This window comes from Sminthopsis crassicaudata, chromosome 2, assembly GCF_048593235.1.
Source record: "Sminthopsis crassicaudata isolate SCR6 chromosome 2, ASM4859323v1, whole genome shotgun sequence".
In the NCBI taxonomy this organism is placed as follows: Eukaryota; Metazoa; Chordata; class Mammalia; order Dasyuromorphia; family Dasyuridae; genus Sminthopsis; species Sminthopsis crassicaudata.
Window position 1 is genome coordinate 188,479,427 of NC_133618.1, and position 16,739 is coordinate 188,496,165.

The 16,739-nt window shown below is 33.5% G+C and overlaps 1 protein-coding gene across 3 annotated transcripts in view; it reads right to left on the reverse strand.

The window, feature by feature from the left end:
* DLGAP2 (DLG associated protein 2) overlaps positions 1-16,739 on the reverse strand; it is a 1,171,101-nt gene that overhangs the window by 866,603 nt on the left and 287,759 nt on the right. The window lies entirely within an intron of this gene.

A 16,739-nucleotide genomic window follows, 5' to 3' on the forward strand; every position in this document is an offset into this window, starting at 1 on the left:
CCTCCATTTTTTTAAATACAAAGATAATCCATTCAGGAACAACAAAATTTTCAGTTTGGATCATTTAACAGTTCTCTTCTCTCATGAACTTAAACTAAGTTTAAAATTTAAGATTAAAAAAAGACATATGATCATCTCAATAGATGCAGAAAAAGCATTTGATAAAATACAACATCCATTGCTACTAAAAACACTTGAGAGTATAGGAATAAGTGGACTATTGCTTAAAATAGTCAGGAGCATATATTTAAAACTATCAGTAAGCATCATATGTAATAGGTACAAACTGGAACCTTTCCCAGTAAGATCAGGAGTGAAACAATGTTGCCCACTATCACCATTACTATTCAATATTGTATTAGAAACGCTACCCTCGGCAATGAGTCAAGAAAGAGATTAAAGGAAATAGAGTATCCCTCTTTGCAGATGATATGATGATATACTTAGAGAACCCCAGAGATTCTAATAAAAAGCTGTTAGAAATAATCCACAACTTTAGCAAAGTTGCAGGATACAAAATAAATCCACATAAATCCTCAGCATTTTTATACATCACCAACAAAATCCAACAGCAAGAGAAATTCCACTCAAAATAACTATTGATAGTATAAAATATTTGGGAATCTATCTATCAAAGGAAAGTAAGAAAGTAGATGAGCAAAATTACAAAATACTTGCCACAAAAATGAAGTCAGATTTAAATAATTGGAAAGACATTCAGTGCTCTTGGATAGGCTGAGTGAGTATAACAATGAAAATACTCTCTAAACTAATCTATTTATTTAGTGCTATACAAATCAGATTCCCAAGAAACTATTTTAATAACCTAGAAAAATAGCAACAAAATTCATAAGGAAGAACAAAAGGTCTAGAATTTCAAGGGAATTAATGAAAAAAAATCAAATGAAGGTGGTCTAGCTGTACCTGATCCAAAACTATATTATAAAGCAGCAGTCACCAAAACCATTTAGTATTGGCTAAGAAATAGACTAGTTGATCAGTGGAATATGTTAGGTTCACAGGACAAAATAGTGAACAACTATAGCAATTTGGGTTTGACAAACCCAAAGATCCCAACTTTTGGGATAAGAATTCATTATTTGACAAAACTGCTGGGAAAACTGGAAATTAGTATGGCAGAAATTAGGCATGGATCCACACTTACACCACATACCAAGATAAGATCAAAATGGGTCCATGATTTAGGGATAAAGAATGAGATCATAAATAAATTAGAGGAACATAGGATAGTTTACCTCTCAGACTTGTGGAGGAGGAAGGAATTGGAATTTGTGACCAAAAGAGAGCTAGAGATCATTATTGATCACAAAATAGAAAATTTTGATTACACCAAATTAAAAAGTTTCTGCACAAACAAAACTAATGCAAACAAGATTAGAAGGGAAGTAACAAACTGGGAAAATATTTTTACAGTTAAAGGTTCTGATAAAGGCCTCATTTCCAAAATATATAGAAAACTGACTCTAATTTATAAGAAATCAAGCCATTGTCCAATTGATAAAAATGGCCAAAGGATAGGAACAGACAATTTTCAGATGATGAAATTGAAACTATTTCCACTCATATGAAAGAGTGTTCCAAATCACTATTGATCAGAGAAATGCAAATTAAGACAACTCTGACATACCACTACACACCTGTCAGATTGGCTAAGATGACAGGAAAAAAAATGATGAATGTTGGAGGGGCTGTGGGAAAACTGGGACACTGATACATTGTTGGTGGAATTGTGAAAGAATCCAACCATTCTGGAGAGCAATCTGGAATTATGCCCCAAAAGTTATCAAAATGTGCATACCCTTTGATCCAACAGTGCTACTACTTGGCTTATATCTAAAAGAAATACTAAAGAAGGGAAAAGGACCTGTATGTGCCAAAATGTTTGTGGCAGCCCTTTTTGTAGTGGCTAGAAACTGGAAAATGAATAGATGCCCATCAATTGGAGAATGGTTGGGGAAAGTATGATATATGAATGTTATGGAATATTATTGTTCTGAAAGAAATGACTAACAGGATGAATACAGAGAGGCTTGGAGAGACTTACATGAACTGATGCTGAGTGAAATGAGCAGAACCAGGAGATCATTATACACTTCAACAATGATACTGTATGAGGATGTATTCTAATGGAAGTGGATATCTTCAACAAAGAAAAGATCTAATTAAGTTCCAATTGATCAAGGATGGACAGAATCGGCTACATCCAGAGAAGGAAGACTGGGAAATGAGTGTAAACTGTTTGCATTTTTGTTTTTCTTCCCAGGTTATTTTTACCTTCTGAATCCAATTTTTCCTGTGCAATAAGAAATTCGGTTCTGCACACATATATTGGACTTAGGATATACTAGAACACATTTAACATGTATGGGACTGCCTGCCATCTAGGGCAGAGAGTGGAGGGAAAGAGGGGAAAATTCAGAATAGAAGTGAGTACAAGGGATAATGTTGCAAAAAATTATCCATGCATATGTATTGTCAAAAAAAGTTATAATTATAAAATTAATAAAAAAATAAAGTATAAAAAATTTAAGCTTAAACTTAAGCAGATAAAGATAGAAAGAGAATCTAAGATTTCACTGATATTAGGAACTCCTATGTGGAAAAAAAATCCTCTATCAATCAAGGTGCTATAATAGCACCTTCTCTCTTCAGTTTATAGATTTAGAAATTTGCTTGGGACAATGAGAAGTTAAATGAACTGTGTAGTTTTATAGCAAGTTCACGTCAGATGTCAAAATTGAACCCATATTTTCCTGAATCTAAGACCAGGTCTCTGATCACTTAACCATGCTACATCTAGTTGGAATAACATGAAAACATTTGCCAAGAATATTTTCACTGCTTAGTCATTCAGTAAACAAGTATTTTTAAAAAATTATGTGGTAGGCACTGTGCTAAGACCTAGAAACATAAAGAAATTTTTTTTAAAAATTATGGCCACTGTCTTCAAGAAACTTACATTTTAATAGGCAAAACAAATTGCACCCAAGTGTATACATACAAGGTACAAACAGAGTAAATGGAAGGTCACATTAGAGGAAAGGGTACTGGAGTTTGGAACACCAGAATTGGCCAGTCACCTGCAGAAGGTAAGAAATAATATCAAAAGTTCAAAAGACAATCAGATGTTAACATAATTTTAACAATAAACAATGCTAGCTACCTCTCTGGGCAATTTCTAGGAAACCAGAATTTTTGTGTTCAGGAAAACATGGTTGAAAAGCAAAGAAATCAACACAAGAACTCTAGCAGAAAGGGATCAAATACCTTATTTGATGGATCAAATTTTACCTTTATAATTAAATACAAAAGATAAGTTATATTCATTATGAAAACATACCAATTAAGAAATAGGAACAAGAAACAACATAAAGGAATACCCCTAGTATGTTGTTTGAACTATTGGTGATTAATTTATGGAAAGACATAGAGAGAAGTCACTCAAGCCATGAAATATATGAATAGATTGCAATCTGCACCACTGAACAAAATACTAACATTAATGAAATGGTGGACACATCATAGTATTCAATATTCATTCAGATATATAAGTTTTGGTAAATTTAATAAAATGAATTGATCATCTTGCCTTATAGTGAGTATTATCATATATCTAACAACCCATACTGACTCTCTTAGTCTATTTTCTTTTTTTTTTTTTGGACAAGTTGAATTAATTTATTTTTATTTTTATTTTTTTTTTAAATTTTATAGATTTTTTATTAATTTTTATAATTATAACATTTTTGACAGTACATATGCATAGGTATTTTTTACAACATTATCCCTTGTACTCCCTTCTGTTCTGAATTTTTCCCCTCCTTCTCTCCACCCCCTCCCCTAGATGGCAGGCATTCCCATACATATTAAATATCTTATAGTATGTGCAATATATATGTGCAGAACCAAATTTTGTTGTTGTTTTTTTTGCAAAGGAAGAAGTGTATTTGGAAGGTAAAAATAATCTGGGTAGAAAAACAAAAAAACAAACAAAAAAATAATGCTCACAGTTTACACTAATTTCCCAGTGTTCCTTTTCTGGATGTAGCTGATTCTGTCCATCATTGATCAATTGGAATTGGATTAGCTCTTCTCTATGTTGAAGATATCCACTTCCATCAGAATACATCCTCATATAGTATCATTGTTGAAGTGTATAATGATCTCCTAGTTCTGCTTGTTTCAATCAGCGTCAGTTGATGTAAGTCTCTCCAAGCCTCTCTGTATTCCTCCTGTTGGTCATTTCTTACAGAACAATAATATTCCATAACATTCATATACCATAATTTACCCAACCATTCTCCAATTCATGGACATCCATTCATCTTCCAGTTTCTAGCCACTACAAAAAGGGATGCCACAAACATTTTGGCACATACAGGTCCCTTTCCCTTCTTTAGTATTTTCTTGGGATATAAGCCCAGTAGTAGCATTGCTGGGTCAAAGGGTATGCACATTTTGATAACTTTTTGGGCATAATTCCAGATTGCTCTCCAGAATGGTTGGACTCTTTCACAACTCCACAAAAAATGCATCAGTGTCCCAGTTTTCCCACAGCCCCTCCAACATTCATCATTATTTGTTCCTGTCATCTCAGCCAATCTGACAGGTGTGTAGTGGTATGTCAGAGTTGTCTTAATTTGCATTTCTCTGATCAATAGTGATTTGGAACACTCTTTCATATGAGTGGAAATAGTTTCAATTTCATCATCTGAAAATTGTCTGTTCCTATCCTTTGGCCATTTATCAATCGGACAATGGCTTAATTTCTTATAAATTAAAGAAAATTCTCTGTATATTTTGGAGATGAGGCCTTTATCAGAACCTTTAACTGTAAAAATGTTTTCCCAATTTGTTACTTCCCTTCTAATCTTGTTTGCATTAGTTTTGTTTGTGCAGAAACTTTTTAATTTGGTATAATCAAAATTTTCTATTTTGTGATCAATAATGGTCTCTAGTTCTCCTTTGGACACAATTCCTTCCTCCTCCACAAGTCTGAGAGGTAAACTATCCTATGTTCCTCTAATTTATTTATTATTTCATTCTTTATGCCTAAATCTTGGACCCATTTTGATCTTATCTTAGTATGTGGTGTTAAATGTGGGTCCATGCCTAGTTTCTGCCATTTGTCTATTTTCTTATAGAATATATGCCTAATCAATGTGGAAAGGGTAAATTTAGCTTGGAAAAAATAACATAGCAAAAATTACTTGTATAGACACAACTCCATGGATTTTTTCCATCAGGTTATGTAGTTAGAAAAGTGATAAAGTAATTTTTTTAAGTTTCTATAGAGATTTAGATTTAACTAATATGAGACTTGGATTTCCTATTGTAAGATGGAAATTACTGAGATAATAGGAATCTTTTCAACCACAGAGTCATGGGTGATTTGGGACTGCAGCGCTGGGTGCTCTATAGATACTTTCCTGACAGTAACACTTCACATCCTCCCTTAGAAAACAGAGTATGCAAACATGGACCTATACTGCAACAATAGTTGGTTTCTGGTGTTCCCATGGTAATAATTTGGGAATGAGAAAAGTATTCTGGCCTACCTAAAACAGCTTGAGGAAGAATTTTAGAAAAAGCATATGTATAATGCTAGGGGAAATATTTTTCCTCCCATTACTCTCACTAAAGTCATATTCAAATAAAACACAAGTAACTAGAGACATCTAGGGGTTGGAAGGGGGACATCTCCCCTCTCTTTTTTCTCCCCTAATTTTTCCTCTCCTCATACTTCTGCTTTACCCCTTTCAAGGACTTTCCTGCCTTCTCATTATAATACCTCCAAGAAGACACACTGAATAATACAATACATTGAAATGAATTTATTTCTTCTTAAAGAGATATGAGATTATCTACCTCCAATGATATCTTTGTCAATGGAACTATTTGAAATGGAGCAATTGGCTGTCTCTTGAGAAAAGAAAAAGTCCACTTGTTCCTCCAGTATTATGAAAAGAGGATTCTATCACTTTTTTGTTGCCCCAAAATACAAAAATTTTGAGGCAAACCTTTTGATTCTTTGGGGGGAAATTGTCAACCCATGTCTTGAAGCATGAGTTATATGTCTGCTGTCAAGGTAATTATGATACTGTAACCCTGAATGATTTGTCACCTTCACCTTAGGAAGTTCCCTATGATACAAGTTCTGGGAAAGGAGATGGAAATGATTTTTAGTTCCAGTTTTACTTTATAAATATAGGGATCTCTTAATCCCAAGGATTAAGCATATTTCCTAATGTAGATAAGCAATTTGCCATTTCATTTTAGACTTAAATCTAATAGCAGCTCTTTGTCACCATTCCACATATCCTCCCTCAAAATATTATACTTCTACTGAGGTTGTTCTCCAATGCTTCTTCATCATGTAGAAGCAACTCTGACTTTTTAAAGGCTATATCAGCAGAATGCAAGCTCTAGAGGCTCCTAAGAAACTGGAAATTCTTCAAAGATACATTACATAAATATGTATATAGGCAGCTAGGAGGTACTAGTTAGGCCTGTACACAAGGAGACTCATCTTCCAGAGTTCAAATCTGAACTCAGAACTTACTAGCTGTATTACACTAAGTCACTCATTTGCCTCAGTTTATCATCTATAAATTGAGTTGGAGAAGGAAACTGTAAATTGTAAACAGTATCTTTGGCAAGAAAACCCCAAAAGGGGTCACGAGAAATAGGACGTGACTGAAATAACTGAACAACAATAAAAAATGTGTGTGCATATACATGTTATCTCCACATTAGGATATTAGTTCCTTAAATTTAGGAAAGTACTACTATTGCTTCTTCTATCCATAGTGTTTAATAAATTCTAGTTAATATATTTATGTGATGGACCATAAGTCTGATATCTGAAGATCTCTCTACTTAAGTTCAAGTTGGCTTTTGTCCTGGTTGGAAACAGGTTAATGTTTTGTTGTTGTTGTTTTAATCATAATAAAGACCATTTATATGGACATGCAAATTTATAGAGGGAATCATCATATTGATGAAATCCCAGATGCCTGAAAACCTTAAATAAGCATATAATTATATAAATTTAGAGGATTTAATGGGGAAAATAGATAACATTTAGATTATGACATAAAAGATTAGATTTACTATTAGGAAAATCAGTAGTCAAATCATTCTTCTGATACCAGCTGGGCACATCACTGAACTTCCATTGGTTTCAAGCAACTACCTAAAATTTACTTACTAAGTCAATGATGCCTTATTACCTGTATCAGAAAGAATTTAATCCTTGGGTATTCCCTTCACTAAGAAAATAATAATTTACATCCATAACTGCAAAATGAAAACTGAACTGACTGCTAGCATTCTGGGGTTGTGTGATACTTACCAGGTAACAAATTCTCAGTGTCCCACACCCAAACAAGTTTATAACTTGCAAAATAATCAAAACAAAACAAAAACATGGTACTCTGCAATGTGAGAAAGAGCTCCCTATGCCAGTGAAATCAGAGGTCATAATTATAATTGGGTGCTGAGACAAGAAAGAAAGGAGACCCTAAAGGTATGGTTAACATTCTCTTGAAGGGATGTCATATATACAAAAATAGACAGAAAGACACTCAGACAAACAGATAGGGAATTTTAAGGAAGAGAGCATTAATCTTCCTTTAGAGAGGAGGGTGAACTAGCATGATGGTACAATTCAATCCCAGCTGCTAGAGAGACACTGAAATTAGTACATTGTTTCAGTTTAGGAGTTCTCAGCTTAAATAGGACTCAAATCTACTGAGTGTCTTCAGCAAGTCTGGTAGCAAAGTTGTACACCCTTAGAAGCATGAAGTTTCCCTAATGAGAAACAGAAGTTAAAGCTTCTTGATCCTATAATAATGGAACTGGGACCATGAATGGTTATTGCACTTTCATTCTGGATGAAATAGGGAAATCCAGTCTCAAAAAAATAAAACCAAACAAACAAATAAACAACAACAACAAAACAACAAGCCAAAAACAAGTACCTGGTTTCGATATCTGAGTGGTTTGACATGAATATTTTTAGAACATCTACATATGTCTGTTTTCCATGCTCTCTCCATGTATATACATAAACCAAGTAATAAAAAAATGCCAAGTATGAAAAAAATCTAATTAAAACATAATTGGGTTTTTAAGTATGGGTTATGTGAATTAATTATTAGGCATGTTTTATGAAGCAAGGAGTCTTAATTACTATGAAATTTAATTGATAACTGACAAGAAGTGAATCTGCATAGCATTTACAGATGGAATTTAGTTTCTTGGAGTCAGAACACCAATTTACCACCAAAATAGTAGGGCTTACGTGAAAAATCGGCTGTGTTTCTAGTAAGTCACTCCCACTCCCACCTACCAAACAGATGCCTTGCAATTTTTTCCCATGTTAACACAAGAGAGTCTGAGGGAATGTGAAATATTTTCTTTTAATTTCTATGTCAACCACCTGGTTTGTTCAATCATTTACATGTATTTTTTATGGACTTTGAGATAATTACATTGCACAACAGTATTAGCATTTTTTTCAGTCTCTTGATAGATCACTCTACAAATATCTATTTCAGGAGCAAAATACGTGCCACAAACCAACTAAAATATGTTCTCATTTGTTTCCGACGTTCCATTTGCAAAGTCATTAAAGCAACACACACTGAAATGGAAATTAAACTTGTGGTCTCTGAACTGAAAATGAGAGTGACTTTTTTTAGACTGTTCTATATTTACCTGGCAGAGCAGTAATGGGACTCTCTTCACTGCCACAGGGAAATCAAGCCAGAGTTTCTACCTCAGCTGGTATACTAGAGGACCACCACTGCCACCATCTGCCATTAGACAGCACAGTATTTTTATAAGCAACGCCTAAGTCTCACTTTCTGTGGGTTCACCTTAAAGGCCCAGTTCCACATAAAAGATTCTGAATGTAAGACACTTAATTAGATACATCCTGACATTATTAATGAATATTAGAAAACCTTGAAAAATCAAGTCCTATTTTCTGTTTCTTTACCAGCACTGATGTTAGCAGGTTTACCACTTCCCAATATGCCCCCAGAAAGTTTCCAGAGGAATCTGCTACTGAGGAGAAGCTCTTTGGTGAATCATAATATCAATAAGCAAATGACCAAAATGTCATTTCACTTCAACTAAATGTTAAGTTCCTTTTAACTTCCTTATCTCAAAATGCTTTCAATTCTATATAATTTAAAACAATCATTAAATAATTACTTCCTGAGAACCTACTATATTCCAGCAGCAGTGCTAGATATTGAGAATATAGACAAAAATAAAACAATCCCTTCACTCAAGGAACGCATGATGTTTCAGGGAAGACCATATATATATATATGTGTATGTGTGTGTGTGTGTGTGTGTGTGTGTATGTGTATATGTATATATATATATACATATATATACATATATATATACACACATTAATATATATTAGTATATACAGAATGTGTACCAAAAAGGAAAAAAAAACCTTATCAGATAATTTTAGGAGGGAGAGTATTAAATGATGGAGAAATCAGGAAAGGCTTCATTTAGAAGTCTCAAAAGAAAGACTAAAGGATTCTAAGAGGCAGAAGTGAGGGAATGCATTCCAGCAATAGGGCTCAACTAATGCAAAGATGGAAGATAAGAGTGTTGAGTGAAGAACTGCAAAGGACAATTTGGCTATACCAAAGAGTCTAGAAACATATATTTATAGTAAGGCAAAAAACAAATATCAAGATTAAATTTTCACGGGCTTTAAATGCCGAACAGAGAAATTTATATTTAACCCTAGAAGCAATGAGGAACTCTTGAACTTTAATAAATCTAGAAGTAAAGTAGGCAAACTTGCACTTTAAGAATATTACTTGGGCAGCTATGTGGAGAGGAGAGATTTAAAGATGGAGAGATTTGAGGCAGAAAACAATTAGGAGACTATCTAATGTGTTTAATAAGAGCAAAAATAGGTAAAGAGATCAAAAATCAATTTTAATTTAGACAGTAACTATTGATATTTAAATTACTGGACTATTATTGTCCAGTTTTGTGCAGTCAGATTAAGTCTCAATTCTGACATCATTCAACTGGTTAACAGCTTGAAATTTAGCACTTGTTTTTTGCTAGAAACCTCAAACAATTGCACTTGGGCTGGATCTCTTTGCTGGATGATGGGTATCCACAATAAAAATACCATATAAATAAGTTTCTAATAAAGAGTCAAAATGGGAAAAATATGTAAGCACATAAATAAGTATTTGAAATGAATATCTAATTTGCTCATGCCAAAAAAGATGCTGGCTTTCAATTATCGGAAGCCTATGCCCGTAACCACCAGCCAATCAATGTGTGTTACTCTTGAAGAGTCTGTGTATCTCGGGCATAGGCAAATTTCCACATCTATTCAATAGACTACTTTCTAAAAATACTGATAATAGCTGAATCAAAAACTCACAAATTCCACTAAGGGAAGAAATCTCAGTCCTTATGTGTCCTTACTTGAAGAAAACCCTTCTCCAATGCACCTAACAAACAATCATCTTGCCTTTGCTTGAAGATTTCCAAGAGAGGAACTCCAAAGTTGTCAATATGGTTATTTAGAAGGTCTGTACCATTTTTGGTCAGCTCTTTGTGTTAAATTTTCCCTTACATCAAGTCTAATTTTTCCTCTTTGCAACTTTTTCTCCTTATTCCTAACTAGGTATGAAGACAAGTCAAATAGGTCTAATCCCTATTCCACATGAGCACTTTGTAAATATCTGAAGACAGATATCACATCTCTTTAGTCTTTTCTTTCACAAGCTATCTTCAGTATCTTCAGCCAATCCTTAAAAGGCATGAAGCCTGAACTTTACAGATCATCCTAGTTTTCCTCACTCTTGACCTTTTCTAATTTTTCAAAGCCCTTCTGGAAATTGAATTTCCAGAATTGAGTAAAATATCCCAGATGTGATCTAATGAAAGTAAAGTAATAGGGAGACTATCACTTCCTCACTCTTACAAGTAAAGTAATAGGGAGACTATCACTTCCTCACTCTTACAATGTCAGGAATCTCTTTATATTTGGGACTGCATACTGTACAAATATATTGTTCTTACAGCTTACTCAAATCCCAAGATCCTTTTTCTTTTCTGATGAGATTCTGAATATATCTTCCCAATTTTGTACTTTTGAAGCAAAGACCTAATATTTATCCTCAGCTAAAGTCTTACCTTCTGCTAGAAACCTTTCCCAATCCTCATTAATCTCAGGGCCTTCCCTCTGAGACTGCTCCATTTTTTTTCTTCTGCATAGAAATTGTTTATAGATAGTTGTTTGAATGTTGACTCTCATACAAGACAGTGAGCTCCTTGAGAGCTGGGCTTTTTTTTTTCTGAGGGAAGGTTTATGGTAATGGTAGTGGTGATAGTGTGTATGTATGTGTTTTATTATTTGGATTTTTTTTCCTTTCTTTGATTACCAAAGTCTCACTCTAATGCATACATAGTAGGCACTTAATAAATGCTTATTGCTTGATTAGTATTTTCTCTTTCCAAATTTGTTTCAAAATGTCCAAGTATTTTTGGTACACTTGATGAGAATCTTATTTTCAAATGATTGTGGTGCCCTCATACTAAAAGCATATCTTTATGGCTTTATTTAAGAATTAGTTTTTTATAAGTTTGATTCTAGATTCTAAGAACTAGACAACAATATTAAGTTTATTAATACTCTCCACTACATAGCAAAACCATAGCTGTTTTTTTTCCCTTATTGATTTTGAAAAGTGGGAGACACAGTGACCTACTTATTACAGAGTAGGCAAGAATCCAATAGGAAAAGGATTAATCTAAAAAAGTTTATGGACCTCTATTTAACAATCAGCAACTACTAAACGCACAAATAGGAATATGGTTTTACTGAAAAGAGAATATGTGAGACCTTTCATTAGCTTAATGGAGATCCCAGTTGCTGACATTCATAGGATACTGTAAGATTACATAATACTTCTCATAGCCTTCATTTGATCATTGCAAAAATTCTGTGAGGATGACAATATGAGGTACATGTGAGTGTATGTGTGTGTTTAGTTTCAACTTGTGATTTCATGACAAAGTGTAACTCCTGGTATGGAAACTCCCTCCACCAATAAAGCCATGGCTTCTCCTTTACAATTTATAGTCAGAGAGTTCCCTGGGCAAGAGATTATGACATGTCACCATCAGAGACAAGAATAGACCCTGACACCAATGACAGGCTTCTATCACTATGAAACTCTACCTCTAAGTATTATTAGCTTTATTTAATAAAAGAGGAAATTGAAGATCAGAAAGATGAAATTACTTTCTCTGAGTCAAATAGCTATTAAGAAATGAAATTTAAAATTATACTTAGGTCTTCTGAATTCAAAGTCAGTGCTTTTTTCCAATAGAGTAGAAAAGAAAAGGATTTCTAATTTGACTATTTAGCCTACACAGTGGCTAATTTAGTCTTTAAAAAAAACTTCCAATTAGAGCTGTCCAGAGTAGAAGGATTTGCTTCTTGGAAGGAATGGGTTTTTACTCAGTGTAAATTTTAAGCAGAGTTTAGGGAAAGGAGCATTTATTAGGAATGTTATAGAAGACATTTTTTGTTCAAGTTAGTCTCTGGTTGACCTCTCAACACCCTTAAAGCTCTGGAACTATGTGGTTCTATTATCCAATTCATCAGATATATGCATACATGTGTGTATATGTATATATACATATATATACTATATTACCACAAATATATATAAGTATGTATGTATATCCATATCTGTATATATATATATATTTACATATATATTATATATCTTAAAGTAAAGAAAGCAAGCAAACTTTGATTGCCAAAGGCTCATTCCAATGCCTGACACATAGTAGGCACTTAATAAATACTTATTGCTTGATTAATATTCTCTCATTCAGAATTTGTTTCAAAATGTCCAAGTACTTTATGATGCTCTTGATGAAAAAGGAGATAGCAAAACATATTTCATCTTCACATTGCTCTACCACCTTCAACTTTTCAGAATTCCTTCCCTTTGGTCTCCTTTATCTTTATGACAAATCAATGATTGTGGTCAACAGGTGTGCATGAGAATAAATGATTCCTAAATGTCCTTATATCATTTGAAATGATATCCCACAAAAACCTGTTCGGCAATGAAAAAAAAAAGATCTAACAAATACAATCAATCTTATTCCATAAGCTATCTTAGTACTTTCAGAATTTGAGACAGACAAATTCAGAATATGGATCTCTGAGGACTGGCTCTGAATCACAGTCTTGGTCCAAAGAATACTCAAACCTGAAGAATCCTAAAATGCAAAAATTCAGGGCTGAATGTATCTGCATCTCATCCTATATGTTGAATACAAAAGCAGTTTTTCTGAGGAACTTCTCCCTCATCCAGATATAATTATAAATATGTGTATCTGGGAGTGCATGTAAATGTGTATGTGTGTGTGTGTGTGTGTGTGTGTGTGTGTGTGTGTGTGTGTGTGTGTATTCTAGCTCTATTAACTACTTTAGTGACTTTGGAAAAGTCAACTTCTTATCTCTTATCTCTTATCCATTATCTCATATTTTGATGTACTTTCCAAGCACAAATCTAAACCAATATACAAAATGGGAAATTGTACATATAATTTCTGATTTTCATATCAGAAAAAGAATGCTCCCTAAAATATAATATATATACTATATATGTATGTGTGTGCATACACACATATATAATATGTATATATGTATGTTATATATACACACAAACATATATTTGTGTGTATGTATATATATATATATATATATATATATATATATATATATTGCCATCTCTATCCTTCAAAGATGAGACCCACCCAGATCCATTCTTTTTCTCTACCAATTATATTAATTAGAGCTGAGAAGAGCTGTTGAAAAACAATCACTGATGACAGAGAAGTCTGCCAAGACATACATATATGAAAACTTTCCCAAATGAAACATGTGCATTCACAGGGTGAAATGAAAGCTTCACTGAAACCTATCTTTTCCTTAAAAAAACAGACGAAGATATTACTGCACTGCAAAGTAAATGAAGTTAGGGAAAAAGAAGAATTTGAATAGCAAAACTGCTTTTTTAATGTAAGTGGCCATTCTGCAGGAAAAAAATTATAAAGATCACCAAATGGAAGCCTTTTATGAAAATTGCATTCCAAAATGCATCGGTGTCTTATAAAATTAAGGGTCTCTAAGGTCTTTGTCAGTTCTAGCACCATAGTTGTCTCCTGGTTCTTTATCATACTTCAGGGCCCAATTGAGATGGTTCTTCCATTATACCTTCTCTTTCCTTACCCTTTCTCTTCTCAAATCTTCCAAGAGCACTTAATCTGGGTGTTTACTTCTCATTATCTTGTATTGAACTGATTCATCATGGAAATGATGTATCCGGCTGCTTCTCCCCCCAAAAAAATATGTGTACATACACATATATATACATACATATATGAATGAATAGGTATGTATATATGTGTGTGTGTGTGTGTGTGTGTGTGTGTGTATACATATACATCCTTTGTGGATGGTTATCATAAAAATACAGTCATAGATTTCAAGTTGGAAATACATCAGAATTCAATGAGTCCATTCCCCCTTTAATTTTTACTAGTATGCTAACAGAAAAGATAAGAATTTATTTTCTCACACAAAATAATTATTAGCATAGGATTTGAAACAAAATTCTCTGACTCCAAAAACTATCCTTCTTTGCACAATATAATAATGGTATCATTTTTAATCTTTCTATTCCCTACATCTAATATAGTGCCTTGCACACTGTAGTTGTCTTGTTATTGTTGTTGTTAAACTGACTATATTGAATGAAGAAATCAACTTTTCAATTACATGTCTTTTATATTAATAATTCTGGAATTTAGCATAATAGTAATAGCACAGAGTAAGCAGCTAATAAATTCTTAATCTAAAGTCTAAGGTACATTCAAGAAAACCAACATGAAATTATTAATACTAAAATCAGGGATCTGTGCTACTTCCTAGTCAGAACCAGTTAACAATTGGTTCTGAATGCTCTTAAAAAGCTTATAGACTAATAGCATCTGAGATACTCATATATGAATCAAATACAAATTAGACCTTCAATACACAGAAGAGATCAAGGTAAATTTTATGGGAACTGTGGATAGAAATCACTTGTAATTGCAATAATCTGAGAAGCTTGCACGGAGAACATGGGGTCTCAGAACTTTCTCAAGATTGACCATAGATACCACTTCTGTAGTAATAGACTTGATTTAATCAGAAAGTGTTTTGATGTCTTCAATTCACAATTCAGGTTTTCTGGTGCAATATTTTGAGTTAGGGCATATTCCATGATCATAGAATACAGTCTTCACCTTTGGGGGAAGGAAGGAAAAGAGAAATAAAATGGTATTTGTGGCCTTTGGCTTCCCTGTGGGAAATGTTTCTTTCCTCACACTGCTTGAAATATCACCAGAAGAGAATGTGTTTGGGTGTGGGTGAATTGGAAGAATGGGGCAGTATGATATAGCGAATAATGCTGAATTTGTAATCAGTGGGCCTTGGGTTGAATCCTGCTTTTGATATTTACTCTCTAAGTAGCCTTCACCTCCACTGACCTTTAGATTTCATTTTCCTCAACTATAAAATGAAGGTATACTATAGGACTCTGAGGCTCCTTCCAAGGTTTAAATACAGGATCTTATAAACAGTGCTTTAGATATCTTGGAGCCAGAAACAGTGACCTTGGTGGAAATCTAGGTTGTACAGAGGGCCACAATGTTTGAGGGCACTTCTCAAAATGCCTTTTCAGATAAAATGAGTTGGTCACACGATTATCAAGTGTTTATGCCTTCTTCCTCTAAAAGGCTCCATGACAGTCTGGATTATATTTTGTTATGTTTATGACAATGTTCTGTATTCATATAACCTTAGTCTCATTTTTCGTCTCTTTAAAATGGAGATAATAATGCATTTAGCTCATAAGGGTTATTGTGAAAATTAAATGATATAGTATATGCAAAGAGCTTTGCAAGACTTAGAGAGCAATGTAATTTTCAGCTATGTTGATGATAGCCCTCTATTATGATTTTTAAATTTATGATTAGTCTGCAGTTTTTATATTTTAAGCAATATCTATACAAATTTTACTCTACAAAAGTTATCTTTATTCATAGTCTTCCCACTAATATCTTCCTGTCACCTGAAAAAATCAAAATTAATACTAATTCCAGGACATCTGTTGTTATCTTTAAGCCTCACAAGTCAATGTGGTACCATCATCAAAATATATCTGAGCCTGTCCTTGTATAATTAGGGTAGGTTTGTTTTTTGCTGCTGCTGCTGCTGTTGTTGTTGTTTTAACTTCTTCCAAGGAAGTATTAAAATTGGTCATTTTGATCTTTAAGCAAAGATTATAAGATGAGGATGGGTTTTATAAAAAATATTAGCATTCCTTAATTAGTAGAGAGGGATGGTTACTAACCCAATAGGAGTGCTAGACTGCCATCTTTGAAGTAACCAGTCACATTTCCCCATTCCCATGATACTGCTTAGTCTGGAAACAATCATATTGTTTTCCCCATCTACCATATTGGTCATTGTTCTCTTGTACTTCCCAAAAATATATGAAGGCCAGTAAATTCTACTAGAATTAGAGTCTTTGGTGATTGAAAAACCACAGGAAAAATGTATTACTAACAAAATTGATAATTAA